General features: G+C 44.2%; 1 protein-coding gene across 6 annotated transcripts in view; it reads right to left on the bottom strand.

Annotated features, from left to right (window-relative positions):
• NDEL1 (nudE neurodevelopment protein 1 like 1) overlaps window positions 1-27,397 on the bottom strand; it is a 64,613-nt gene that overhangs the window by 28,600 nt on the left and 8,616 nt on the right. For 2 of the 6 annotated variants that reach the window (XM_045375350.3, XM_045375349.3), the window contains exon 1: window positions 4,125-4,279. The exons of 2 other annotated variants lie outside the window; for them this stretch is intronic. The gene's annotated coding sequence lies outside the window, so the exon portion shown is untranslated. Of the gene's footprint in view, window positions 1-4,124; window positions 4,280-27,018; window positions 27,110-27,397 lie in introns of those variants that run through there. 2 more of the 6 variants (XM_045375351.3, XM_074018565.1) reach the window with 2 other exon arrangements.

The raw sequence follows: 27,397 nt of genomic DNA, 5'->3' as shown, positions 1-27,397 counted from the left end.
CCAACGTAAAACATTTAACCAAGAATAAGTCATAGCAGCAGCATAGCATAGTGGTTAAGAGCCCAGACCCTGAAGCCAAACTGCCCAAGTTTGAAATCACACCTGGAAGTTCTGATTTGCTACTGATGCATCTACTCACTACTTGGGTGACTTTGGGCAGGTTACTTAATTACTCAGTGCCCCATTTCCTCACCTGTAAAATGGGGATAATCATTAAAATGAGGTTATGAAGTGAGCTAATATTTGTAAAGTACTTAGGACAGAACCTGGCACATAGTAAAAACATAAATGTTCAATAAGTTATTAAAAATTGGTAGTTCAGGCCAGGTGCGGTGGCTCACGCCTGTTATCCCAGCACTGTGGGAGGCCAAGGCGGGTGGATCACGAGGTCAGGAGATCAAGACCATCCTAGCTAACATGGTGAAACCCCGTTTCTACTAAAAATACAAAAAAAAATTAGCCAGGTGTGGTGGCAGGCACCTGTGGTCCCAGCTACTAGGGAGGCTGAGGCAGGAGAATGGCGTGAACCCGGGAGGCAGAGCTTGCAGTGAGCCGAGACTGCGCCACTGCGCTCCAGCCTGGGCGACAGAAGCGAGACTCTGTCTCAAAAAAGAAAAAATTAAAATTAAAAAAATTTAAAAAAATAAAAATTGGTAGTTCAATAGCAGACCTTTCAAGTATGACCACAAAGTAAACAGGCTTCAAAATTTAAAACATGCAGATGATTATTTAAAATTGATCATTTCGAGAAGCTATATGCATAGTCCAGTGATATCACCATTGCTGAAAAACATTTCCAAAACTTTTTTTGAATACCCTTTATGAGCCACATTAAGAACAAAGCAGGCGAACAAAGCAAGCCAGGCGCAGTGGCTCATGCCGATAATCCCAGCACTTTGGGAGGCTGAGGCAGGCGGATCACTTGAGGTTAGGAGTTCGAGACCAGCCTGGCCAACATGGTGAAACCTCGTCTCTACTGAAAATATGGAAAAAAAAAAAAAATTAGCTGGGTATAGTGGCAGGCACCTGTAATCCCAGCTACTCAGGAGGCTGAGGCAGGAGAAACACTTGAATCCGGGAGGAGGCGGTTGCAGTGAGCTGAGACTGCGCCACTGCACTCCAGCCTGGGCAACAGGGCAAGACTCCATCTCAAATAAAAGAAAAAAAAAAAAAAAAAAAAAGAAAAAAAAAAAGCAAATCTTACTTTGTGGTCACACCTCATCTTTATTGCTTCCTAACAGGTATGATCCAGCTCTATCGCCCTACTTTCACCCATCAGATTTACTCTTTTTAAAAATCAGATTCCGGCCAGGTGGCTCACGCATATGATCCCAGCACTTGGGAGGCTGAGGTGGGAATGTCACTTGAGCGGAGAAGTTCAAGCCAGCCTGGACACCATGCTGAAACCCTGTCTCTAACAAAAATACAAAAATGAGCTGGGTGTGGTGGCATGCACCTGTGGTCCCAGCTACTCGTGAGACTGAGATGGGAGGATCGCTTGAGTTAGGGAAGTTCAGGCTGCAGTAAGCCGTAATCGTTCCATTGCACTCCAGCCTGGGTGACAAAAATGAGACCCTGTCTCCAAAAAAATGAAAACAAAAATCAGATTATTTACAAATAATAAAATTTGCTACCACTGCAGATACTCAAATAACAGTTTCAGGGACTGTGTTACAGTCTGTTCAGTTTGCTTCAAGTTACACTGGGAGGATGTGTTCACTGTTATTTGAAACTATATAATTAGAGATTTTCACGCTATAGAAAGTTAGCCAATATAGAAAACACATTGCTAAAACAATGCTCTAATGGTACATCCACAATTTTCTGAAGCTAGAATGAAGATAGATAATTATGTATTATTGGCAGGGCGCGGTGGCTCATGCCTGTAATCCCAGCACTTTGGGAGGCTGAGGCGGGCAGATCATGAGGTGAGGAGTTCGAGACCAGCCTGACCAACATGGTGAAACCCTGTCTCTATTAAAAATACAAAAACTGGCAGGGCATGATGGCACGCACCTGTAATCCCAGCTACTCAGGAGACTGAGCAAGACAATCACTTGAACCTGGGAGGTGGAGGTTGCAGTGAGCCGAGATCGTGCCACTGCACTTCAGCCTGGGCGGCAGAGGGAGATTCCATCAAAAAAAAAAAAAAAAATTATTATTCTCTGCCCACCCCCACCCCATCTTTATTTAACATCAGGTCTCAATATGGACAGAGTCTCAAAAGCATGACAATTTTTACGGAAAGCATTATCATACAATGTATGACCTTCAGAAACCTAGCAACAATCAACTCGTTTGAATTGAAAACAGCCTGTCCAAAATGCCTTTTATTTACAAGGAAATTACTCTTTGCATAATGGTAAGAAAATCTATTTTCAATATTGTTTCTGGTTAACAGTTCTAAGATGGACTAATGACGCTGGAGTAATTACATGTTGGTATGTTGGTAATACATGCCTTTTTACCGAAATTCTACTGCTCTCAAAGGTGACATTTACAGAATTTTTAACTCTTCGAAGTTGATCATAAACATGGTCTCTCTTTGATTCTATCAGACTTCTTTTTCTACTTTATGGAGTGCTCAGAAACTTACGTCAGAAGTAATTTTAAGCTTTAGTAACCAAATTTATCTCAGCATGGTTTACAATGAAAATAAGTTGTTTTGCAGATCTCATGAAAGCAGGATCTAAGTTTTACTAAGGTTCCTACTTATTTTAAGCTCCTTATCCAACTTCAATCTATTTAATTTAAAAAAAAATCAAAACAACTACAGTTTCAGAAGATTTAACAACTTCCATCTGGATCAAGTCAACCTCTAACCAGGGCTGGCCAAAGGTTTTGTTTCTCATGCACTCTAATTTTAAATAACAATAATTTTAATAATAATTTAGAAGAGATACTTCACTTGGTTCCCCTTTACTTCTCTTCAGGCCATGACTTAACGCTGCATTGTGCCCATCAACTTCATGATTTAGCAAAGACATTACCCTGTCTTTTAAGCACATTAAGAGCAACACAGTTTAGCTGACACAATGTTAACCAGCAACTCCTGAACAAGCTTCACAGTAAGATTTTTCTCATGACTGAGCAGCAGTTTTTATCCTAGGTGAGTTTGCTCAAAAATAATTGAGTAAGTAATCAACCAGCTTCTGGCATACCTTTGGCAAGTCACATTTTCTGCCTTGTTTTCTAGCTGAGAAGGGTATAAAAATCCCACGAAAAGAAACCAGAACTCCGAGCCTAGAAATGTAAATTATGATCCAAGCTAAGCCACTCACCAGTTGATTGAACCTAAGTATAAATCAATTACCCCCATTCCAGCTCCATTTCTCCATCGAAATGGCGATAACATAATCAGCTGCAACCACAAGGTGATGCGGTTTGAAAGAGATAGGAAGAGAGTTCTGAAGCGTGTAAAGGTGCTACGTAAATAGAACGTAATAATTAGTAGGGATAGAACTTTCACCTGCTTTGCAAAACTTAAAGGGTCATCTCGTGGCTTACAGCTCGAAAAGAGTCGAGCACAGGTAACCCGAGCCCGTTCGTGACACTTTCCCGAACTCCAAGGGGAGGATGATTAGCAGTTCTGGGCGGGAGTCAGGGGAATGCCAATCCGAGCCCAACGTGGGCTGCTCGCGCTCTCGCCCCCCATGGGAGAGACGCACTGAGAGATCGAAATGCAACCCCGCTTCAAGACACCCTCGCAAATGAAGGAATTTCAGGGAGGGGGTAGGAGGCGGCAGGCTGGGCGCGCCGCTGCCACCTCCGACTGGGCCACTCCTTGCGCCGCCAGCGCCCCAGCCCACGGTGCCACGTCCCGGCCTCCGTCACCGCCAGCCCTCACCCCACCCGGAACGGGGCACATCCTCCGGAGGCCACAGGGATCGTTCCCTTGCAGGCGCCCCTGGGGGGACCACACGTCGGACCAGGGAAGGGAGGGGACAGTTAGAGCGGTTGGAACAGTTGTCCCCGGGCTGGCCGCCCCAGAAGCCGGCCCGGCCCGGCCCGCCCCGGCGGAGCCTCAGACACGGCCCCGGGCCGGGAAGGCTCCCCAAGGGCAGGCCTCGGCGCCGCCGGCCCAGCGCAGCCCCTTAGGGAGAGGTCCCGCGGTGCAGGCTCACCTCCAATGTGTCAAAAGCGCATGTTCGCCGCCGCTCGACCCACGTCTCCGCTCCGCTGGCCTGGCCAGGCCCGCCCAGCCGCTCGGCTCAGCTCCCCTCCGCAGCCCCGAGCTCCACTCCGCGTACCTCCGCGCCCGGCTCCTCCCCGACACGTCAGGGACTGCCTGGGTGTCCGAGGCCATTCTGTGACGCACGGGGGCGGGGCTCGGAGCATGCGCGGCAGCCCGCGGGTATGCGGGGCGGGGCGGGGCGGGGCTGGTGTCACAGGGGGCGGGCCAGAGCCCGGCGCGCTGACGTCAAGCTGACGGCGTCCTTTTGCGCAGGCGTTCTTGGACTCTGGGACCGGCTGGTTATGGCTTCAGCAGCTCCCTGAAACTGCTATTCGGGAGAGTGGTTCCAAGACGGATGGGAACGGAACGTGCCTTCAGTTTTCCGGCCACCAAGGCCCTTCAAGTGTCCATGTGTCAGTGTTCCCGTTTATAAAACGAATCTCGGCTCATAGTTCACCTCCGAGTCCATTCCCCCTGCCTGAACACCCAATGGAACACCAGGGGCATTCTAAGCATCACTGCCACAAAGCTCTGTGTTGTTTTTACAGCACTTGCACTGCTTACATTTTGTATTTGTTCTCATCTTCCTCCAGTAGAATTCTAAGTTCTATGAGAGCTAGAACCTTTTATGCCTTGCTCATCCCAACAGATAACTTGGTTCTAGGCAAAGTGGACGCTCAAATATTTGATGAATGAATGGATTCGTTGGCACCAAGGGGATTTTATACTTGCCCATTTATATATTGTATATATAAATATATTTATATATTGTATATATCTGAGCATATATTCATTTTTGTATACATGCGTGTACATGTGTGTATGGGTGTGACTTTCTCCCCTCCAAGGCCCCTAAGAAATGGAGTCCTACATTTATATATGTATAATAACATATATTATGTATTTTATAAAATATATATAACATATTTTATATAATATATAACATATATCTATAAAATATATATTATATATTATATATTTTATATAATATACATTATTATATATTATAGATATATAATATATAATTTCACAAATTTATTTCACAAATTTATATATTATATATAATTTTATATATTTTATATTATATAAGAGATACATTTTAAAAACAATTTTAAGAACTTTGCTGTATATTATATGTATTATAATATGTAATATATTATACAATTATGTATTATATATTATATAATATATACTATATACATTATAGTATATACATTATATATTAGATATATACCTCTTACAATCCATTTTGCTTTTTTTTTTTGAAACGGAATTTTGCTCTTGTTGCCCAGGCTGGAGTGCAGCAGTGCGATCTCAGCTCACTGCCTCCCAGGTTCAAGCGAATCTCCTGCCTCAGCCTCCCAAGTAGTTGAGATTACAGGCACCTGCCACCACGCCCGGCTAATTTTTGTATTTTTAGTATATTTTTAGTAGAGACGGGGTTTCACCATGTTGGCCAGGCTGCTCTCGAACTCCTGATCCGCCTGCCTCGGCCTCCCAAAGTTTTGGGATTACAGGCGTGAGACACCGCACCCTGCCCCATCTTGCATTATTAATGTTTATATATATTTTAGTATATAAATACACACGTATGTGTGTGTGTATGTGCGCGTGTGTATTCCCTAGTGGACCTGGAAGCACTCTGGAGGGGATACTAGTTCAAAAAGGAGGGAAAGAGGGATAGGCTATTTACATAGGGAGTGGAAACCTAAAGGAAGAGATACATTTTAAAAACAATTTTAAGAACTTTTGCTGTATAATGTACAAAGTAATCCTTTCTTTTCTTTTTTAGAGACGGGGTCTACTATGTTGCCCAGGCTGGTCAAGAACTCCTGACTTCTGCCAGGCACTGCAGCACTTTGGGAAGCCAAGGCGGGCAAATCACCTGAGGTCAAGAGTTCGAGACCAGCCTCACCAACAGGGTGAAACCCTGTCTCTACTAAAAGTACAAAAATTAGCCAGGCATGGTGGCAGGCACCTGTAATCCTAGCTACTGTGGAGGCTGAGGCAGGAGAATCATTTGAACCCAGGAGGCGGAGGTTGCAGTGAGCACTACTGCACTCCTGCCTGGGTGACAGAGTGAGACTCTGTCCAAAAACAAACAAAACAAAAAAGAACTGACTTCAGGCAATCTTCCCACCTCAGTTCCCCAAAGTCCTGGGATTACAGGCGCCAGCCTCCATGCTGGACGCAATGTAATCCTTTCCAATTTCAGTGCTTTTAGGATTTCAGTGCTTTGTGGGTATGGACACAAAAATAATGTGTAAGACATGCCTCAAGGTGAAAGCAAAGTGAGTCTAGGAGGCCCAGTTTATACTTTTGAAGGAGATGGACATAAAAATGAACAATGCAAGATGGATTGTAAGAGGTACCCAAATAAATAAAGATCAGAGAAGGGATTAATGGGGTTTGTGGGAAGGGTAACATATTACATATGCCTATTATGAATAATATTATAAATAAATGCATATTCTATGCATGGATTTCTTTTTTTTTTTTTTTTTTTTTTTTTTTGCACAAGGCCAAGCATGGTGGCCCATACCTGTAATCCTAGCACTTTGGGAGGCTGAGATAGGCAGATCACTTGAGCCCAGGAGTTCTCTAAAAAAAAATAAAATAAATGTTGGCACCAAAATAAATTTGTTCTAACTTGCTATAACATGTCTGAACAGGATCTAGCTTGAAGCACCAGGAAAAGAAATCAGTTTGAAGAGAGTCCCTATATGAACATGTATTCTACAAAATTGAAGCAATAAAAAATATTAAATTTATGGTGAAGGCCAGGTGGAAAAATGGTGGACTCATTGGTGCTTTATAAAAGTTTATAAGGACAATGCCCCAAAAGAAATCAGCAGTTTACAAATGGATAATCCATTTTAAGAAGAAACATGACAATGTTGAAGATGAATCCCACAGCATCAGACCCTCCACATCAATTTGTGAGGAAAAAAAGTAATCTTGTTCATGCCCTAATTCAAAAGGTTCAATGATTAACAGCAGAAACAATAGCCAGCACCACAGATATCTCAACTGATTTGGCCTACACAATCCTGACTGAAAAATTTAAGTTGAGCTAACTTTCCACTCAATGGGTGCCAAAACCATTGTGCCCAGGTCAGCTACTGACAAGAACAGAGCTTTCAAAATTTCACAAATTTTAAACAAGTGAGATCAAGATCCTGAAGCTTTTTTTTTTTTTTTTTTTTTTTTGAAGAATTGTAACCAGAAATGAAACTTGGCTTTACCAGTACAATCCTGAAGACAAAGCACAATCAAAGCAATGGCTACCAAGAGACGGAAGTGGTCCGGTCAACGCAAAGTGAACCAGTCAAGAGCAAAAATCATGGCAACCATTTTTTGGGTTGTTCAAGGCATTTTGCTTATTGACTTTCTGGAGGGCTAAAGAATAATAGCATGTGCTTATGATGAGAGTGTTTTGAGAAGGTTAGCCAAAGCTTTAGTGGAAAAATGCCCAGGAAACCTTCACCAGAGAGACCTTTCCACCATGATAAAGTTCCTGCTCATTTCTCTCATCGAACAAGGGCAATTTTGCAAGAGTTTCAGTGGAAAATCACTAGACATCACCTTACAGTCCCAATTTGGCTCTTTCTGAAGACTTTTTGTTTCCTAATCTTAAAAAATCTTTAAAGGGCACCCATTTTTCTTCAGTTAATAACGTAAAAAAGACTGCATTAACGTGCTTAAAATCCCCAGACCCTCAGTTCTTTAGGGATGTACTAAATAAATGACTGATATCATTGGTTACAAAAGTGTCCTGACTTTGGCTGGGCACAGTGGCTCACACCTATAATCTCAGCACTTTGGGAGACCGGGGTGGGCAGATCACTTGAGGCCAGGAGTTCAACACTAGCCTGGCCAACATGGTAAAACCCCGCCTCTACTAAAAATACACAAAAATCAGCTGAATGTGATGGTATGTGCTTGTAATCCCAGCTACTCAGGTGGCTGAGGCTTGGGAACCTCTTGAACCTAGGAGGTGGAGGTTGCAGTGAGCCAAGATCATGCCACTGGGTGACAGAGTGAGACTGTTTAAAAAAAAAAAAAAAAAAAAAAGTGTCTTCACCTTCCTTGATGGAGCTTGAGAAATAAAATTTGTATTTTTTAATTTTATCTTTTAATTTAATTTTTCTATGAACTTTTCGAAGTTCTCTTGTATGCACTGGAAATTGTGCTAAACACTTGGTCTGCTTAATTTCATTCTCACAATAATCCCATGAGACAGGTACTCTTATTCCCATTTTCTAAATGAGGAAACAGACTCTGCAAGATGAAGTTTCCCAAAGTCTCTCAGTTAGAAAGATGAGGCCTCAAGCCTCAAACCCACCCTGTTCTGATTGTCTGACTCTCCAGAAAACACACTATTAACAACTAGTATACTGCTAATCAAGAAGGGGGAGTATTAGCAATTACTACCATGTATTGGGCTAGAGCACTGTGCTAAGTGCTTTACATGCTTTCCCTCCCTCAATCCTCACAATGAGCCTGTGAGGCTGAAATTATTGCTTCCATTTTACATATTGTAAACGGAGACCCAGAGGAGCTAGGGCTTAAACTCAAGCAGGTCTTACTTCAACGCCAGTGACCTGGGACAACGAGCTGATACAGCTCGTTCAGGCTCCGGGGCTCTGCTTCCCTGGCTGAAGCTGTGCTCTGGCTGATGAGATCACAGACAGGGAGAGGATGAATGAAGGCTTTCCTATGGACCTGGTGCCAGGACAAAACAGTCCTATCTCAAGAGGAAAAAAATTAAGAAGGGCTGCGGCTCTGTCCCTGCCTCCTGGCTGAGGTGCTGGGAAACGCACTGAGTCATCTAAATGGCAGGCCAGGCCCCTCGGAAAATGTTGGCATCATCTTCCAAGCTGTCACCCCTCCCACGCAGCCCAGACCCAGAACTGGTGTTTGTCAGGACTGGACTATTGGCCTTATCTTAATGAATGAGCTTTGCCTGGCAGGATTCTAAGAGGTGCCAGAGGGCCCAGACTGATCTAATTCCTTCCTCCTCGTGGTTGAGCTTTCTCCCTAGGAGATGGACCCAGGGACTGGGCATGGCAATTAACTATCAGCAACCTTTGCCCCAGCCCCTGCTTCCAATATACCAAATCCAGAAAAAATAAAGTGGAAAGGAAGACGGAAATCAGCCCCGAAAGGGAACAGAAGTTATAAAACCAGCCTTATGGTGTTAAAAAAGGTGAGTGAGGGCTGCCCCGCTCTCTGCTTTTATAAATCATTAGGAAGGGGTTTGCCGAGGCATGGGTCCCTGTACAAGGTCTTTCTTGGATTGAGCCAAAGAGGTTAATGTCACAGTCCCTGAGAGCATGCATGAGGATCCCAAATCTCTTCTGTCACAAACTCCGAGATTCAGGAAACAGGCCAGATTCCATCACTGGGAGGGGTGGAGGCTGACCAGCTACCCTAAGGGAGATCTGGGTACAAGCCCAAACCCTAGCTAGTAAAGATGCTGGACTTTGGCCACATCACACACTCACAGGTGATGTCATGCGCACAGGCCCACTGTGGAAATTCTGACGAGATGGGGCATAGTTAACTCTACTGAATCAGGTGAGCAAGACATCTCAAAATCAGCTTCCGCCTAATCTCTCTCTATTCCTTTGGCCAGCATTTTTTGCTGATCTCTAAGGGTATAGATCTAGCTGGGTAAGGGACACCCACTGGCTGGCCAGTTGCTAATGGTCTGGCGGCTATGTCCACCAGCTGTCCCACCACCACCTCCAGCTCTACGTGCCAAAACCCCAAACAGATTTGCCTTTGCCCCAACAGAAATTTCCAAAACCATTTTCATGTTTCTGTCAATGGTGCCATCATTCCAGTCAGTGAGGCACAAGGCACTCATCAAATACCCCTAATCATTTCCCGCCCCCAGCTTGCATCTCACTCTTGTGGTCACCAAAGACCAAAGACTCTCCCTTCCTAAACTCAAGTAAATCTATTCATTCTTCAGTACTTTCTTCCCACATCGCCCATAATCCAAAGTTTCTTATTTGTCTCTCCCTCCCTCCCCAAACTTCTCTCCCTCGAATGTCTTCTTGTTTCAGCCCAGCAGTCCACACATAACCATAAGAATAATCTTTCTAAAATCCCACTGTATACAGAGCATCCCTGGCTCCAAAACTTGCTTTGGCATCTTGCTACCTTTGTGATAAGGAACAAAGTAGTCTGGTACTCAAGGCCCTCCCAAAGCAACTCCAGCCCACTTCTGTGGTCTATATCCTATGGATCACCTATCTAGGTCTGGCCAGACCCTCCAGCATGGTCCCCCAGATAGATGATTCCCTTCCTCTACGGACCTATCTTGTTGACTCCCACTGCCCTGTACGCTATAGCTGCTCCCTAGGCTTGGCCGACCCACCTTCTCCTCTGCCTTTTGAAGTCTCACTCATATGCTATCTCCTCCAGGAAGACTTCCCTGATACCCAAAGCCCCAAAGTGAGCACTCCTTCCTCTGAGCTCACATGGAGCTCTACACAGTTCACAAGAGACTTATTAAACATGGCCTTTTGGTCACAGAGATGTTCGGTCTCCAAGAAACCAAAACTCACTGAGTGTAGGGACAGTGTTGATTGTCTAAATATATCCTCAACAACAGGCACTTAGTAAACACTCATTTAATATGCTTCAACAAAAGTGAAAGAATGAACCAATGGTCTGGTGGCTATAACTTCAAAGGCAAGACTGACAGAACATTCTGGAAAATACCCCAAATCCTGAAAAAAATCACCATAGACAGGAATTTTCACTGGTATAAAAGGCTGAACTTAGATGATATAGGTTACAAAGGAACTAAGATTTGGGTCATAGGCAACTATGCCTTTTCTCTAGCCTAAGTCTTAAACCCAAGCCACAGTGTCTACAATCCCCAATGCAATATCCTTTGCTTTTGTAATTAAATAATATTAATAATAATGTGTTTTTAAAATCTTAAAAATATACACTTGGGGCCAGGCATGGGGGCTCACGCCTGTAATCCCAGCACTTTGGGAGGCCAAGGTGGGTGGATCACGAGGTCAGGAGTTCGAGACCAGCCTGGCCAACTGGTGAAACCCCATGTCTACTAAAAATACAAAAAGTAGCCGGGTGTGGTGGCACATGCCTGTAATCCCAGCTACTAGGGAGGCTGAGGCAGGAGAATTGCTTGAACCTGGGAGGCAGAGGTTGCAGTGAGTCAAGGTCACATCACTGCACTCCAGCCTGGGTGACAGAGTGAGATTCTGTCTCAGAAAAAAAAAAAAGAATATATATATACACACACACACACACACACACATATATACATACATATATATACACACACATATATATGTACACACACACACACACATACACACACATATACACTTCAGCCTTGAGGCGAGAAGTGGTGTTATATAGAGAGAAAAGTCTTTCATTCATTAGCAAGGAGTTTAGTGCCTGCTGAGGACCAGGCACTGTTCTAGCCATGGGGATCCCGGTACAATTTTAAAAAGCACCCCCCGCCCCTACCCAATATAATTAGCTTATATTCTAAAGGGAAAATAGACAACAAGCAAATAGACTAATCTATTTCTGCCAGATCATGAGAAATGCTATAAAGAAAAACAACCAGGGCAAAGGAAACAGTGTGACAGGACTGCTCCCTGAGTGAAAATAGGGCTTAATATTCATGGGATTCTCTTCCTCCGTCAAGTTGCCAAGGCCCTTAAAACCGAAGACTGCAATATAAGATGTAACCAAGATGTGAAATTTTAAAACAACATAGAAGTATGTGCAGATGCCTTAAATAGAGAAATGCATCTTAATTTTTCATCATAACATTTGGCACTGAGTGGCCACTCAATAAATATTGGTCATGTAAATGGGTTGCTGGGCAGTCCACAGAATGCCAGATCCCTCGGCCTCCCATAGTCCTGGGATTACAGGCATGAGCCACCATGCCCAACCTCCCTTCCAAGACTTTGAATGGTAACCAACTCATGTCTGATTCAAAAATGCTCACTTATGGTTTGGTCCCTGACACAGCCAGCCACAAACAGCCCAGCCTGGGCTATTCCCATACCACCTTGAAGGGAAAGAAGGTTCTATTTGTTGTATTTATTGCATCCTCATTAGCTTCTGGAGCAAACAGAGCTCACCGACCACTCAAAGCAGCTCAGACTCCCAAACCTCAGCTCTCCCATCAGAGTTTGTCTCCACACTTTCAAACTCCAGTTGGCTGTAAGTCAACAGAAAGGCTGGAATTGGGTAGAGATGAATTTGTTATGCAGTGTCTTAGGTTCCAAGCCCCCTTCCCCTTCCTTCCCTTTCCACTGTGCCTGAGAATGCAGCCTGCTTCTGGCCCTTGGCCCCCTTGCCAGGAGGGTGCTTTGCCTTGTGCAGGTCACCAGGTATAGCCTGCTGAAAGGCGGCTTTTAGAGAAGAGAAAAATGAGAACAGTTTAGGTTGCAGCTGAAACAGGCCTTCCTATGAAGGTCCTGCCCCTGGTGATGGTGCCTGGAAAGAAAGAGACCCTCATCCTTATGCAGGGGGGTAAACTGAAGTTTCAAGAGCCTTTAATCCCCTGTTGAGGTCTGTCTAGCCTTTTCTCCCCTATTGATGGAACTTGACACCCTGCCATGCTCCCATGAATCCCTGGCTAGTCCTAATTTCTTCCCAGAAGGCTCCCTGAACTATGGACTTCCTCCTGATCTAGAACCTCATGGTTTTCCTGACTTCCCCAAGCTTCAGTCTTCACTATCATCCTTGGCTGTCATCCCAGCCACTTGACAGCCACTATCCACACCCCACAGTGGCAGCTGCCTCCCAAGAAATAGATGGCATGACACTGTTAATTGCTCATTGGGTTAACACCTGACAACCCTAAGGGCTGTTGACATCACACCTCTATAAACAGTGTGACTGTCCCTGGGAAAAAAACGAGATGTGCTCACATACCTTTACACAGGCAAGGTGGCGCCAGGTTTACCTACTCCCAAACTAGACCAATGAAATGACGGGGCTGAAAAGAAATGGAGTGTTTCTTACCAGTCTAAGCTTATTAAGCAATTTCAGCCTGATTCCCATTACCAGGTAAGTCAATGAGTCAAAGTTGCCAGGACCAAAAGATCATGCTTCCAACCATTCAACAAATATTTAATGAGGGCCTGGCCCTGTTCTAGATGCCTGGCATAGCACAATTAACAAAAGAAGCTAAATTCTTTCCTTCCTGGAGGTTTTCTAAAAATGAAAAAAAAAAAAAAAAGGAAAATAGAAGGGAAACAGAAATAGATAAAGAGGCTGGGCTCAAGGACTTACTCCCGTAGTCTCAACACTTTAGGAGGCTAAGGTGGGAGGATCACTTGAGGCCAGGAATTCTAAACCAGCCTGTGTAACATGGCGAGACTCATCTCCATGTAAATTTAAAAATTAGCTGGGCAAAGTGGCTCACATTTGTAATCCTAGCTATTCTGTTGCCTGAGGTGGGAGGATGGCTGGAGGCCAGAGATTTGAGGCTGCAGTGAGCCATGATTGCACCATGGGTTAGTTGCCTGGGTAACAGAACAAGACCTTAACTCAAAAAAAAAAAGAAAAAAATAGACAATCCTGAGTACGTCAGCAGTAACAAGTGCTAAGGAGAAAAAACTAGCCAAGGTTTTTTTTAATATTTTAGATTTAAGGTAGCACCTAGGGCAGCAGCCATGCCTTATTTATCTGTGACCCCAATGCCTGGCATGTTACGGGCAGTTAACATTTATTGAATAAAAGCTTTCAATTTTTTTTTTTTTTTTTTTTGAAACGAGGTCTCACTCTGTCACCCAGGCTGGAGTGCAGTGGTTCGCTCAGTCCACTGCAGCCTTGACCTCCTGGGCTCAGGTGATCCCCCCACCTCAGCCTCTCAAGTACTTAGGACCACAGGCATGTGCCACCACACTCAGCTAATTTTTGTACTCTTTGTAGAGATGGGGTTTCACCATGTTGCCCAGGCTGGTCTCAAACTCCTAGGCTCAAGCGATCCTCTACCTCGGACTCCCAAAGTGCTAGGATTACAGGCATGAGCCACTGCACCTGGCCTCAAAGCACTTTTTTAGTTTAGAAGTCTAATAAAGAACTTCCCTTTAGAAACAAGCAATAGGCCGGGCGCGGTGGCTCAAGCCTGTAATCCCAGCACTTTGGGAGGCCGAGACGGGCGGATCACGAGGTCAGGAGATCGAGACCATCCTGGCTAACACGGTGAAACCCCGTCTCTACTAAAAAATACAAAAAAAAAAACTAGCCGGGCGAGGTGGCGGGCGCCTGTAGTCCCAGCTACTCGGGAGGCTGAGGCAGGAGAATGGCGGGAACCCGGGAGGCGGAGCTTGCAGTGAGCCGAGATCTGGTCACTGTGCTCCAGCCTGGGCGACAGAACAAGACTCCGTCTCAAAAAAAAAAAAAAAAAACAAAAAGAAACAAGCAATAAGAAGCAATTGACAAATGTTTAGATGCAGGCGGCTAAGAAACATGTGAATCATATCCTACCTTGATCCTAATCAAACACATTCAAAGTAGGACAGCAAAGAAGAGAGTCCATATTTCATCCAACAGGTATAAGAGATTCTAAAACATTAAACGACAAATGCATACAAGAGCACTGAGAAACTAGCACCCTCGTGTAAAGGGCTGAGGAGGATGTCACAATTCTTGGTAGGGAGTTTAGCAGCCTGTATCAAACACTTAAATATGTGGAACCTTGGCTAGGCACAGGGGTTCACGCCTGTAATCCCAGCACTGTGGCAGCAAGGCAAGAGGACTGCTTGAGCCCAGGAGTTCAAGACCAGCCTGAGCAAGACAATGAGAGCCCGTCTCTACAAAAAATGTAAAAGGAATAAAAACTTTATATTAAAAAAACAAAGGGCTGGGTGCGGTGGCTCACGCCTGTAATCCCAGCACTTTGGGAGGCCGAGGTGGGCAGATCACAAGGTCAGGAGATCGAGACCATCCTGGCTAACACAGTGAAACACCATCTCTACTAAAAATACAAAAAAAAATTAGCCAGGCGTGGTGGCGGGTACCTGTAGTCCCGGCTACTTGGGAGGCTGAGGCAGGAGAATGGTGTGAACCTGGGAGGTGGAGCTTCCTGTGAGCTGAGATCGCACTACTGCACTCCAGCCTGGGTGACAAAGCAACAAAGCGAGAGTCCGCCTCAAAAAAGAAAAGAAAAAGAAAAAGGAAAAAAAAAAAAACAAAAACAAAGGTGCAACCTTTGTGATCCAGCATTCTGCTTCTAGGAATTTACCCAAAGGACTATTCAGGATGTGTGCAAATTGTCCAACAGGATGTTCATCAAAGCATTGTTTAGCAAAAAATTAGGAACAACATAGACTAAAGGACTAATGAAGTGGAATGATGTGATAGCTACACAATATAATAGCATCCAAGCCAGGCGCGGTGGCTCACGCCTGTAATCCCAGCACTTTGGGAGGCCGAGGCAGGTGGATCACGAGGTCAGGGGATCGAGACCATCCGGGCTAACACGGTGAAACCCTGTCTCTACTAAAAATACAAAAAATTAGCCAGGTGTGGTGGCGGGCGCCTATAGTCCCAGCTACTTGGGAGGCTGAGGCAGGAGAATGGCGTGAACCCAGGAGGCGGAGCTTGTAGTGAGCCGAGATCGCACCACTGCACTTCAGCCTGGGCAACAAAGCGAGACTCCATCTCAAAAAAAACAAAAACAAAAACAAAAACAAAAACAGTATCCAAATGGTAACAACAATGCTCTAGAAGAATATTAATAAGGAAAATGTCCACAATATACAGTTAAATGAATCAAGCAGTTAACCATAGGTATGTGATCCCGTCTTTGCAAAGTAGAAAAACATGCATACATTGTCATTAGACAAAGAGTCTGGGGACAAAGACACTGACATGAGGTGAGATCACAATCTAATCTCTCTCTGTCTGTCTCATCTGTTCTTCCTTCGTTTTTTTTCTTTTCTGTATTTTTATCAAAAATGTCTTAAATGTGTAATTTTCTAAAGTTTAAAAACTAAGGATGCATCCATACTTAACAAAGCAAGATAATTTCCTCAAAATTCTTTGTAAATGATGTAAACTATTTCCTAAGCCTATGGATTTAGGAGCTGTTAAAATATTTTTAAAAGGCAGCCTTTCAGCCAAGTAACCCCAGGGGATACAAGAGTGACTGGGCACTCATGTCAGTAAAGCCTCAATGAAAGCGTTCCCAATTCTGCAACACAGATCTTAGGAATTAATTCCCTTCTGCTGTGACTCCCTAATTAGTCCAACCTGATGTTATGTTGTTATGTACAATTTCCTCCTTTTTTTTTTTTTTTTTGTTGAGACAGAGTCTTGCTCTGTCACCCAGGCTGGAGTGCAGCGGTCTGATCTCGGCTCACTGCGACCTTCACCTCCTGTGTTCAAGCAATTCTCCTGCCTCAGCCTCCCGAGTAGCTGGGATTACAGGAATGCACAACCATGCCTGGCTATTTTTTGCATTTTTAGTAGAGACAGGGTTTTGCCATATTGGTCAGGCTGGTCTTGAACTCCTGGCCTCAGGCAATCTGCCTGTCTCAGCCTCCCAAAGTGCTGGGATGATAGACATGAGCCACCACACCCGGACTACACTTCCCTCTTGTGAACATACATGCTGGCTCTCCAGTGTAAGTTTCCACCCTACAATCTTTTCAATTTCATACCTTCTAAACACCTACTAACTGAAAACATAACGAGATCTGAGACTTTGAGTGGTAGAAATACCTGGGATGTCATTTATCGCTAATCTGGAATGTTAAGGATTGCTTCTCTGGGCGGCGGGGGCCGAAGGGGGAGTCACTTGTCTGGTGACCACTGTCTAAATAAGAACAAAACAATACTCCAACCATTTAAAACTAAATATGGCAAAATAACAGTCATGAGATCGCAGAATAAATTTCACACTAGTTTTCATCCGACCCTGTATGATACAACACAAATCTAGATGTCTGCTTCGAAATTACAAGGGGGGCCAGGTGCGGTAGCTCATGCCTGTAATCCCAGCACTTTGGGAAGCTAAGGAGGGTGGATCACGAGGTCAGGAGTTCAAGACCAGCCTGGCCAAGATGGTGAAACCCCATCTCTACTAAGAATGCAAAAATTAGCCGGGTGTGGTGGCGGGCACCTGTAATCTCAGCTGCTCAGGAGGCTGAGGCAGAGAATTGCTTGAACCTGGGAGGCAGAGGTTGCAGTGAGCCGAGATGGCACCACTGCACTCCAGCCTGGGCGACAGAGTAAGACTCTGTCTCAAAAAAAAAAAAAAAAAAAAAGAAAAGAAAAGAAAATTACAAGGGGGTTTTATGGCCTTTACATCAAAAACATTTTCCACTCAAAATTAGGCGACAGGACTTCTCCAATCAGGAGTGCCTATAATACAGAGGTGGAATTTTTTTTTTTTTTTGAGATGGAGTCTCGCTCTGTCGCCCAGGCTGGAGTGCAATGGCGCGATCTCGGCTCACTGCAAGCTCCGCCTCCTGGGTTCACATCATTCTCCTGCCTCAGCCTCCTGAGTAGCTGGGACTACAGGTGCCCGCCACCGCGCCCGGCTAATTTTTTTGTATTTTTAGTAGAGACGGGGTTTCACTGTGTTAGCCAGGATGGTCTCGATCTCCTGACCTTGTGATCCGCCCGCCTCGGCCTCCCAACGTGCTGGGATTACAGGCGTGAGCCACCGCGCCCGGCCTAGAGGTGGATTTTTACTCATAAACACTGAATTGCAGACATGAAACATCCCAGGTTCCATGTTAATCACGGTAGAAATGCCCCTTTCAGGAGAGGGAAGCAGGCCAGGCAGAAGAGAAGACATTCACTGAAGTGCTGGGGACAAGATAAAGTGGAGGCAGGGGGCCGGGCGTGGTGGCGGGCACCTGTAATCCCAGCTGCTTGGGAGGCTGAGGCAGGAGAATCACCTGAACCCAGGAGGTGGAGGTTACGGTGAGCTGAGATCACGCCACTGCACTCCAGCCTGGGAAATAGAGCAAGACTCTGTCAACAACAACAAAAAATAGTGGGGGTGGAGGGGATAGGCAGGGGAGCCCTTTCTCCAAGCATGTTGCTGTTTCAACAATTTTCTAAAGATTGTGTGTTAACAGGATGGTTATTAACACCCTGATAAAAAGATATTAGAGGAAATAGTTTGAAAGCAAGAGGCCCAGATGCATAGAGAAGAGGATCAAAGGACAGCAAGGTCCACCCTCCACCCCCAGTCATTGCAGGTACCACCTTTTCTCAGGGCTCCCACACTGGTGTGAGAACCCAGCCATGCCTCGTGTTACTCACCTTGGCCAAATCAGCCCTATCCCAGGTGATTTTGTTAAAAAGACTTCCCTTCTCTGGGCCTCAGTTTCTTCATCTGTAAAATGAGCAGGTTGAACCAGATGACACTGTTGACAGTGAGTGAGTCAGGACCCACCCCGACATCTAGCCAAGCACCATCCTGGTGGAGCGGAGAGCCCTTCCTCTCCTTGGCCAGTCTGCAGAACGTGACAGCAGAGTCAGCCCTCTCCTGGGAGGGTGAGGGTAATGACTAAGGATGGTCTTATTCTTGCCAACGTTCCTTTCTATGCCCTAAGGAATTGCTGATCTTGCAGAATGCACCACTTCATGGGCATCTAAGGTCTGGTGTATTTGTTTCCTGTGGCTGCTATAATTATCACAAGCCTGGTGGCTTAAAACAACAGATTTATCTTCCTGCACTTCTGAAAGTCAGGAGTGTCTAAACCGATACTTAAAGAGCTAAAATCAAGGTGTCGGGCAGCGTTGTTTCCTCCTGAAAACTCGGGGAGAGTCAGTTGCTTGCCTCCTCTAGCTTCTAGAGGTCACCAGCGCTCCTTGGCTTGCGGCTGCATTTGCTCCCATAGCTGCTTCCATCATCATATTGCCTTCTCTGATTTTGATAAGCCTCCCTCTTATAAGGACCCTTCTGATTACATTGAGCTGGCCCAGATAATCCCCCCATCTCAAAAGCCTTAATTATATCTACAAAGTCCCTTTTGCCATATAAGGTAACATACAGGTTCTGGGGATTAGGATGTGAACATTTTTGGTGGGGCTATTATTCTGCCTACCCCTTTCTGATCTTCCAGTTTTACCACCTGCACGTTATTTGCTATTTCTGCGTATCATCTTTGAATATTTATTTGAATTTACTCACGTATTTAAAGATTAGCTTAAATCTTCCATTAACCTCATTCTAAACGATCATCTCTATGAAATCATAGAATTTGATGCTGATTGTATTTTCCCTAACATTCCCTAAAATAAATACCTATTGAAATTTCAAATGTGCATCTCTTACCACCTAACATCAATCTGCCTGTCACCAGTAGTACACAGACCATCACTTAGGGAATAAAAATATAGTCCAGCCTACTGGATTTACAGAAAAGGGTAATTTGTCCAAGAATACACACAAGCAAAGAGCAAAACTTCAGCTACACCCACAACTTCTGCTTCCTGTCTCCATGCTCATCAATGACAACTTGAAAGTACGTCAGCTTTTCCTTAATAGCATCCCTAACATTAATGATTCATCTAATCTAAGGCTTGGTTCCTCTTCTCTTACACTCATAGATATTTTATATTTGAAAAATGGGGCTTCCCTTTGCTTCCCCTGGTATTCATACATCTAACTTATAAACAGCAGCCTGTTTACTTGACCCACATCTGGACGGCGTCCAGGCCCCAGGGAAGAATAAACTGAGAATGGAGGTCAGTGGCCAGTGGTGACTTTGTAGTTTGCCCTTTGGCATCTGTCCCAGATGCAAATTGAACTTTGAAACCACTTTTGAGAAGCCAAGAGTCCCTTCTGTACGCAGAGTGTGGGATGATGTCATTGTCCTCTTCTTATATAACAATCAGCATGCAATTTAAAAAAACAGCTGTCATTCGTTGAATATTTAGTATGGGACAGGCCCTGTGTGAGGTGTTTTAATTTTATTTTTGGGGGGCTGCCTCCTGAACCAGAGCAGGTTCAGAGAACTTAACTCGCGTAAGTGCTTTACAAACACTCTTTCATAACGATGCTATGAAGCCGCTATTCGTGTTCCCACTTTACAGATGAGGAAACCCAGTCCTAGAGAGGTTAAGCGACATCTCCAAGGTCACACAGCTAGTATGACAAGGTCAGCATTCATAGACCCTCAGACACAGAAGAGAACTTTGGAATAATCTGCCACATGAGAAAACCAGGGAAGTTGAGCAATCTGCCCAAGGACATATGAGTCTGAGTTAGTGGCAGACTCAGGGACAGAATTCAGGTCTTCAGCTTAGACCAGTCTCCGTCTTTGGATTTTTCTCTCTGTTAAGCTATTATTTCTCGGGTGATCTGCTTCTTTTTTCTCCTTATTCCATCTCGCACTCCTTCATCGGTGCTTCTGGCCCTCGACAGTTTCATGTCGAGAGAGACAGGAGGGAGGGAGGGAGGAAGGTGATGCAAAGCTGTGGAGATATCTAATGAGGGTCCCAGAATGACCCTTCCCAACCACTCCCTCTGACCCAGCAACAAACATGGAAAGTTCTAGAAAATTTCCATGAGTCTGTATTCATTACATTGGAATTAGTAATAATGTAACCTGAAAAGAATTAAAGTTTACCTTTATCCTTTTTCCCCCCCAAAAAAAGAGAATGCTAAGCAGATACATGGTGGAAACGGGATTAGATGGGGTCATGATCAACAGAGGAACATGTTAATCAAAATTTTAACCCAATAGGAACCCACATGTGTGTCATTTAGGAGATTAGCTAAATAAATGATTGTATATACATGTAAAGAAATATTGTATGGTCACTGGAAATGATGTCATAGAACAATGCACATGAGAACAAATTATGATTTCGTAAGTTGAAAGCATGACACAAAATAAAATTACTCCACTTTTCTTTTTATAAGTATATGCTCAGAATAAAAGACTGGGAGGATATAAGTGGTGGTTATCTCTGAGTAATTCATGTTTTCTTTTTTGTGTTTATCAGTATTTTCCAAATTTTCTATAGCAAACACATATTAATTTCATAATCTAAGGGAAGAAAATCATCAAAAACTTTAGATGAAGTCATTAAGAACCACTATTTTCTGAAGTCTGTGCTCTGAGACTGCATATACAAGAAAATAAGGGATCAGGCCAGGTGTGGTGGCTCACACCTGTAATCCCAGCACTTTGAGAGGCCCAGGCAGAAGGATTGTTTGAGACCAGGAGTTCAAGACCATCCAAGGCAACATGGCAAGACACTGCCTGTATACAAAATTTAAAAAATAGCCAGGTATGGTGGTGTGTGCTTATAGTCTCAGCTACTTGGGAGGCTCTGGTGGGAGGATCACTGAACCTAGGAGGTTGATGCTGCAGTGAACCGTGATCATATCACCACACTCCAGCCTGGGTGATAGAGTGAGACTCTGACAAAAAGTAAAAAAGAAGAGAGAGAAGAAAGAAAAGAAAGAAAAGAAAGAAAGAAAGAAAGAAAGAAAGAAAGAAAGAAAGAAAGAAAGAAAAGAAGGAAAGAGAGAAAGAGAAAGAAAGAAAGAAAGAAAGAAAGAAAGAAAGAAAGAAAGAAAGAAAGAAAGAAAGAAAGAAAGAAAGGAAGGAAGGAAGGAAGGAAGGAAGGAAGGAAGGAAGGAAGGAAGGAAGGAAGGAAGGAAGGAATGAATCAGCCATAAACTTTTTTATAGAGCTGGCCATACATTATTCTCATTAACAGTCATTCTGCCCTAGTAGAAAAATGAGCGATGGACACAAATAGATGGTTCATAGAAGAAATATAAATGGCCAATAAACACCTAAGAAGACCCTCAGCTATATCATTAATAACTTTTAAACATAAATTAAAATGACATTGAGATATCTCCTTGCTTTTTATTTATCAGATTAGCAAAATTTAAGACAAATGATAATACCCAATGTTCGTAAAGTGTAAGGAAGCCCACTGTCTCCTGCGATGCTGGTCGCAGAGTGAAGAATGCAGTAACCATCTCAGTTACCACGATGGATTAAACACGTGTATCTTCACTTCCTCTTGAAATCCCACCAACAAAAAAGACCAAACACAAATTTTAAAAGGTATAAACCCACAAGGACAGAGGATCGGAAAGGAGACAACAGCGGACAAGGGATGTCGACAGGATTTTGGAAGCTGGAAAGTGGATGAGTAAGTGACAGCTGATGTGGTCGATCAGAAAAGGCTGAAAACTAAATGCCAACCAGCAGCAAGCAGTGCCGTGCCTCTAACTCCAGAACGTCTCAGGAACTGGAGGTGCGGGTTACTTTGAAAAGCAAGGTAGGGTGGGGTTAAAAACAGGAAGATCTGTCGAAACATATGATGTGTTTACAAAGCGTTTCAACACAGGGCTTCACAGCCCAGGCAATCGACAAGCCAAGGCATCTACTTCTCTCCCACCCCAGCGGGAGAAGGTGTGCTTACTGGAGGAACTAAACCAGAAGAGCTCCAGATCTGGGGAGACTGGACACATCCCAGGCAGGGTTAAGTCACTACACCATAAAGGGAAGAAGGATTTGGGAGAGGGGAAGTCTTTGAAGCTACATACAGAATGCTGAGACTCCCTCGTGTCCCCCGATGGCCCCCCAGAATGTTAGCAGCCTGGCTTGTACCCTCCAGGCAGGAGACTGGAGCATTCTTCTGGGGGGTTCCCAATCATAGGGACTAGTCCCCCCATTTGATCACCATACACAGAGATCCAACAACCAAGGCCAGATACAGACACACACACAGACACAAACACCCTCCAATCAGCTTCTAGTTCCTTGATCATAAAAATGAACATTCAACAAGAAATCACCAAACATTTGAGGAAACCTCCAATGTGAAAGATAGAACAAAATAGCGTAAAAGAAATTCAAGGGCTTCAATATAATCCATAGGTACAGGAAAAGTAAAAGAAAAAAGAGGCTGGGCACAGTGGCTCATGCCTGTAATCCTAGCACTTTGGGAGGCCAAGGAGGGCAGATCTCTTGAGGTCAAAATACAAAAATTAGCCAGGCGTGGTGGTGCATGCCTGTAATCCCAGCTATTCGGGACGCTGAGGCACAAGAATCACTTGAACCCGGGAGGCAGAGGTTGCAAAGAGCCGAGATTGTACCACTGTACTCCAGCCTGGGAGACAGAGCAAGAGTCTGTCTTGAAAAAAAAGAAAGAAATAAAAAAGAAAAAAAAAAAGAGAGAGAGATTCAGCAGCAATAAACACAATGCAGGGAGAAGAAGTAAGCTGGAAAAAATGTTTAATATCTTCAGAGAAATAAACAAAGGCATTACATCATGAAACAAGAACATGGGGCTTCAAAAAAGGAAATGAGAACAAGAGCCCTTTTTTAAAAACAATGAGGGTCGAAATTAAAATATTCATCTGAAGACTATGACCATGAAATTGAGAAAATCTTCCAAAACAGGAGAACAAAAGACAGATCACCCAAATCAGAGATTAAAGGAAGAAAATGAGAGGATAAACCCCAAAGTCTAATATTCAAATAATAGGCGTTTCAGAAAGCAAGCACAGGGAAAATGAGGAGGAAGGAATTATTCTAAGATAATCATTCAAGAGATTTTTCCAGAATTGAATAACATGAACACCCAGGTTGAAAGGGTCTCCTGAGTACTCAGGACAATCAATGAAGAAACACCCACAGATGAAATTTCAGAATCCTAAGGATGACAAGACACCCCTAAAAACTTCCATATAAAACCAGCACAAGTACAAAGGATCCTGAATCATAATAGCAGAAGATTTCAACAATAAACTAGAAGCTTGAAAACAATGAACCATTGCCTTTAACATTCAGAGAAAACAAACATTTCCAACCAGTTTTCTAAATCAAGCCAGACCCTTTAACAAGTATAAGGATAGAATGAAGGCCTGTTTCCAGATAGTCAAAACCTAACAAAATTACCTCCTATCATTGGAAGATGCATGTCACCAAAACAGGGAAGAAAATGAGGAGGAAAATGTGAGATCCATACAAACAGACAAGTACTGTATGATTCTCCAAATATGAGGTAATTAGAAGAGTGAAATTCATAGAAACGGAAAATAGACTGATGGTTGCCAGGGCCTGGGAGGGAGGGAGGGAGAGGAAAATGGGTATTTAGTGCTTAATGGGTAGAGTTTCAGTCTGGGAAGATGAAGAAGTTCTGGAGATGGGTGGTGGTGATAGTAAGCGCAACAACATGAACGTACTTAATGCCACTGAACTGTATGTTTAAAAATGATTAAAATGGGCCAGGTGCAGTGGCTCATGCCTATAATCCCAGCACTTTGGGAGGCCGAGACAGGTGGATCACGAAGTCAGGCATTCGAGACCAGCCCGGCCAACATGGTGAAACCCAGTCTCTACTAAAAATACAAAAAATTATCCGGGGGTGGTTGCGGGCGCCTGTAATCCCAGCTACTCAGGAGGCTGAGGCAGGAGAATCGCTTAAACCTGGGAGGCGGAGGTTGCAGTGAGCCAAGATAGCGCCACTGCACTCCAGCCTGGGCAACAGTGCGAGACTCCATCACAAAAAAAAAAAAAAAAAAGATTAAAATGGTAAACTTTGTGCTACATATATACTACATATATTTACCACAAAATGTAAAATGGGCAAGGCACATTAAAAATGTAAAATGAGTGACTCACGCCTGTAATCCCAGTACTTTGGGAGGCCGAGGAAGGAGGATGGCTTGAGCCTAGGAGTTCCAGAACAATCTAGGCAACATGATGAAGCCCTGTCTCTACAAAAAAATACAAAAATCAGTCAAGTATGGCAGCACGTGCCTGTAGTCCCAGCTACTCAGGAGGCTGAAGTAAGAGGATCACCTGAGCCCGGGGAGGTCGAGGCTGCAATGAACTGTGATTGAGCCACTGCACTCCAGCCTGGGCAACAGAGTGAGACCCTATCTCTAAACAAATAAATAAAGTTAAAACTATAAAGTGGCAAAAAAGTATATATATAAATTAAAAAGTGGCAAAACTTCATCTCTACAAAAAATACAAAAAATTAGCCAAGTATGGTGGCACACGCCTGTGGCCCCAGCTACTTGGGAGGCTGAGGTGGGAGGATGGCTTGAGTCCGGGAATTCAAGACTGTAGTAAGCCGTGATCACACCACGGCACTCCAGCCTGGGCAACAGAGCAAGACTCCATCTCAAAAAAGAACGAAAAGAAAAGAAAAGAAAGAAAGAGAGAGAGGGAGAGGGAGGGAGAGAGAGAGAGAGAAGGGCGGAGGGAAGGAGGGAGGGAGGACGGGACGAAGGAAGGAAGGAAGGAAGGAAGGAAGGAAGGAAGGAAGGAAGGAAGGAAGGAAGGAAGGAAGGAAGGACAGACGGACGGAAGGAATCCAAAAGAGAGAGGATTCACACAAGAAACAGAAAAAGGAATTCCTAAAATGACAACATTCAGCAGTCCTGGGGAGAAACCGATCCAGGCAGGAGCAGCAGGATGAGGCACCAGGCAGATGTCTCTGAGGAATAAGAGAAAGAAAACAAGACAAGAGACTGAGAGACAATCTAATGCGTTTGATCAGATTGCCGGGAATTTTATAGCTCTGTTGGAGAGGAATCAGTGATGTGTATCTAAAAACTAAGCAAATGAAGGCACAGTGGCTCAGGCCTGTAATCCCAGCTACTTGGGAGGCTGAGGTGGGAAGAGGTGTTTCTGATCAGGCTGGGCAACATAGCAAGACCCTGCCTCAAATAAATAAATAAATAAGATGGTATGACCTTTCTTAAGGGAATCTGGACAAATGAATGAAAACTAAATATATGTACAACCTTTCACCTAGGAATCCAACACCTAAGGATTTATTCTGAGGAAATAATAGGACTAGTGTGCAAAGACGTACATTCGGTGATGTTTACTGTGGCACTGTTTATTATCATAGAAATAAATTGGAAATACCCTAGACAGCCCACCAACAGGAGACTGGTTTAATAAATCATGGTACAGCCACACAATGGAATACTACACAGCTGTTAAAAAAGACGAGGTAGATAATTATGAATTAACAGAGACGACACTCAAGAGATATTATTAAGTGAAAAAAAGGTTACAAGACAGTAAATAGGATTTGACATAAAAATATTCATTTAAGAGTCTAGATGTCTATGTACCAAAGTATTAATCTTTGGAGATAGAATTATGCAAACACTTCCAATTTCTCTGTCCTGATTAAATTTTTGTCAGATATTATATTATCAGGAAAAATCATCTAGTTCCATTTACAAAATGAAATAAAAGGAACCCCAAAGCCTGAAGAATACAACCATACAGTTCACAAAACACCTTCACAATCATCATTCTGCTTAAGTTTACAAACGTCCAAAAACATAGAGATGTCTTATATTTTGTAGATGAGAAAACACGTTCAGAGGGAAGCAAATGGTCCATGAGCAGTGAAGTCAAGGTCCCAGGACGTGATCGTAAGCCCCTAACTTGGTCAGCTCAGCATGACTTCAGTGTATCGCACTGATTGTCTCTGTCAGCTCCAGATAAATCTGTCGGAACCCTACGAGCTCCCTCTGCAAACCAGAAAAATGCTACGTGGGCAGTTCAGGAGATAGGAAACCAAATCAAGGTGATCAGACTCTTGGGGAAAGATGTGCACAAATGATGTGGTTTCAGGAAGCCACCAAAGCCATCTCTTTATGTCACCCATCACCCAACCCTCACGCCACAGGGACATAACCAACTTTCCAAACGGACCTCAGCCTTTGACAATCCACCTGCCTCATGGGCACAGAGGGTCCTCAGACATCAGGAGCCCCCCCCATTCTGGCATCTCTCAGGCAAACCGTCCTGTGGCCCAGACCTTCTCCAATCAGCCCTTTCCACCCAATGTACCTGGTCCTGTGTCTCAGGCCTCAGCTGATCAGATCCACGGCAGCATACGGGGCCCACGCTAAACTTGCTGACACAAAGCAGAAGTCAATAGGAAGAGTGAGAACCACCGTCCGACCAAAGATACGCAAGGACCGGAAATGGGTTAGAGTCAGGAAGGCTGGGGCCTACTGCCCTGAAGTGAGGCAACCCTGCCCGCCTCGTCACTCAGCTGGTGTTGAGCAAGACTGCAGTGCTTTGGGAAGGGAAGAAGAAATTCAAGTTCTAACTTCTCAGCCAGGCCTTCAGCCTCCCCATCTCGCCTGCATGTGTAGTTTGGAAGCCACTGGCCTTCCGGACAGATGACCTGTTCTCTCCTCCACTTTCCTGCCTTCATTCCTGT

Source organism: Macaca fascicularis, chromosome 16 (genome assembly GCF_037993035.2).
Source record: "Macaca fascicularis isolate 582-1 chromosome 16, T2T-MFA8v1.1".
NCBI lineage: Eukaryota > Metazoa > Chordata > Mammalia > Primates > Cercopithecidae > Macaca > Macaca fascicularis.
This window is presented reverse-complemented; position numbering and strand designations above follow the sequence as displayed.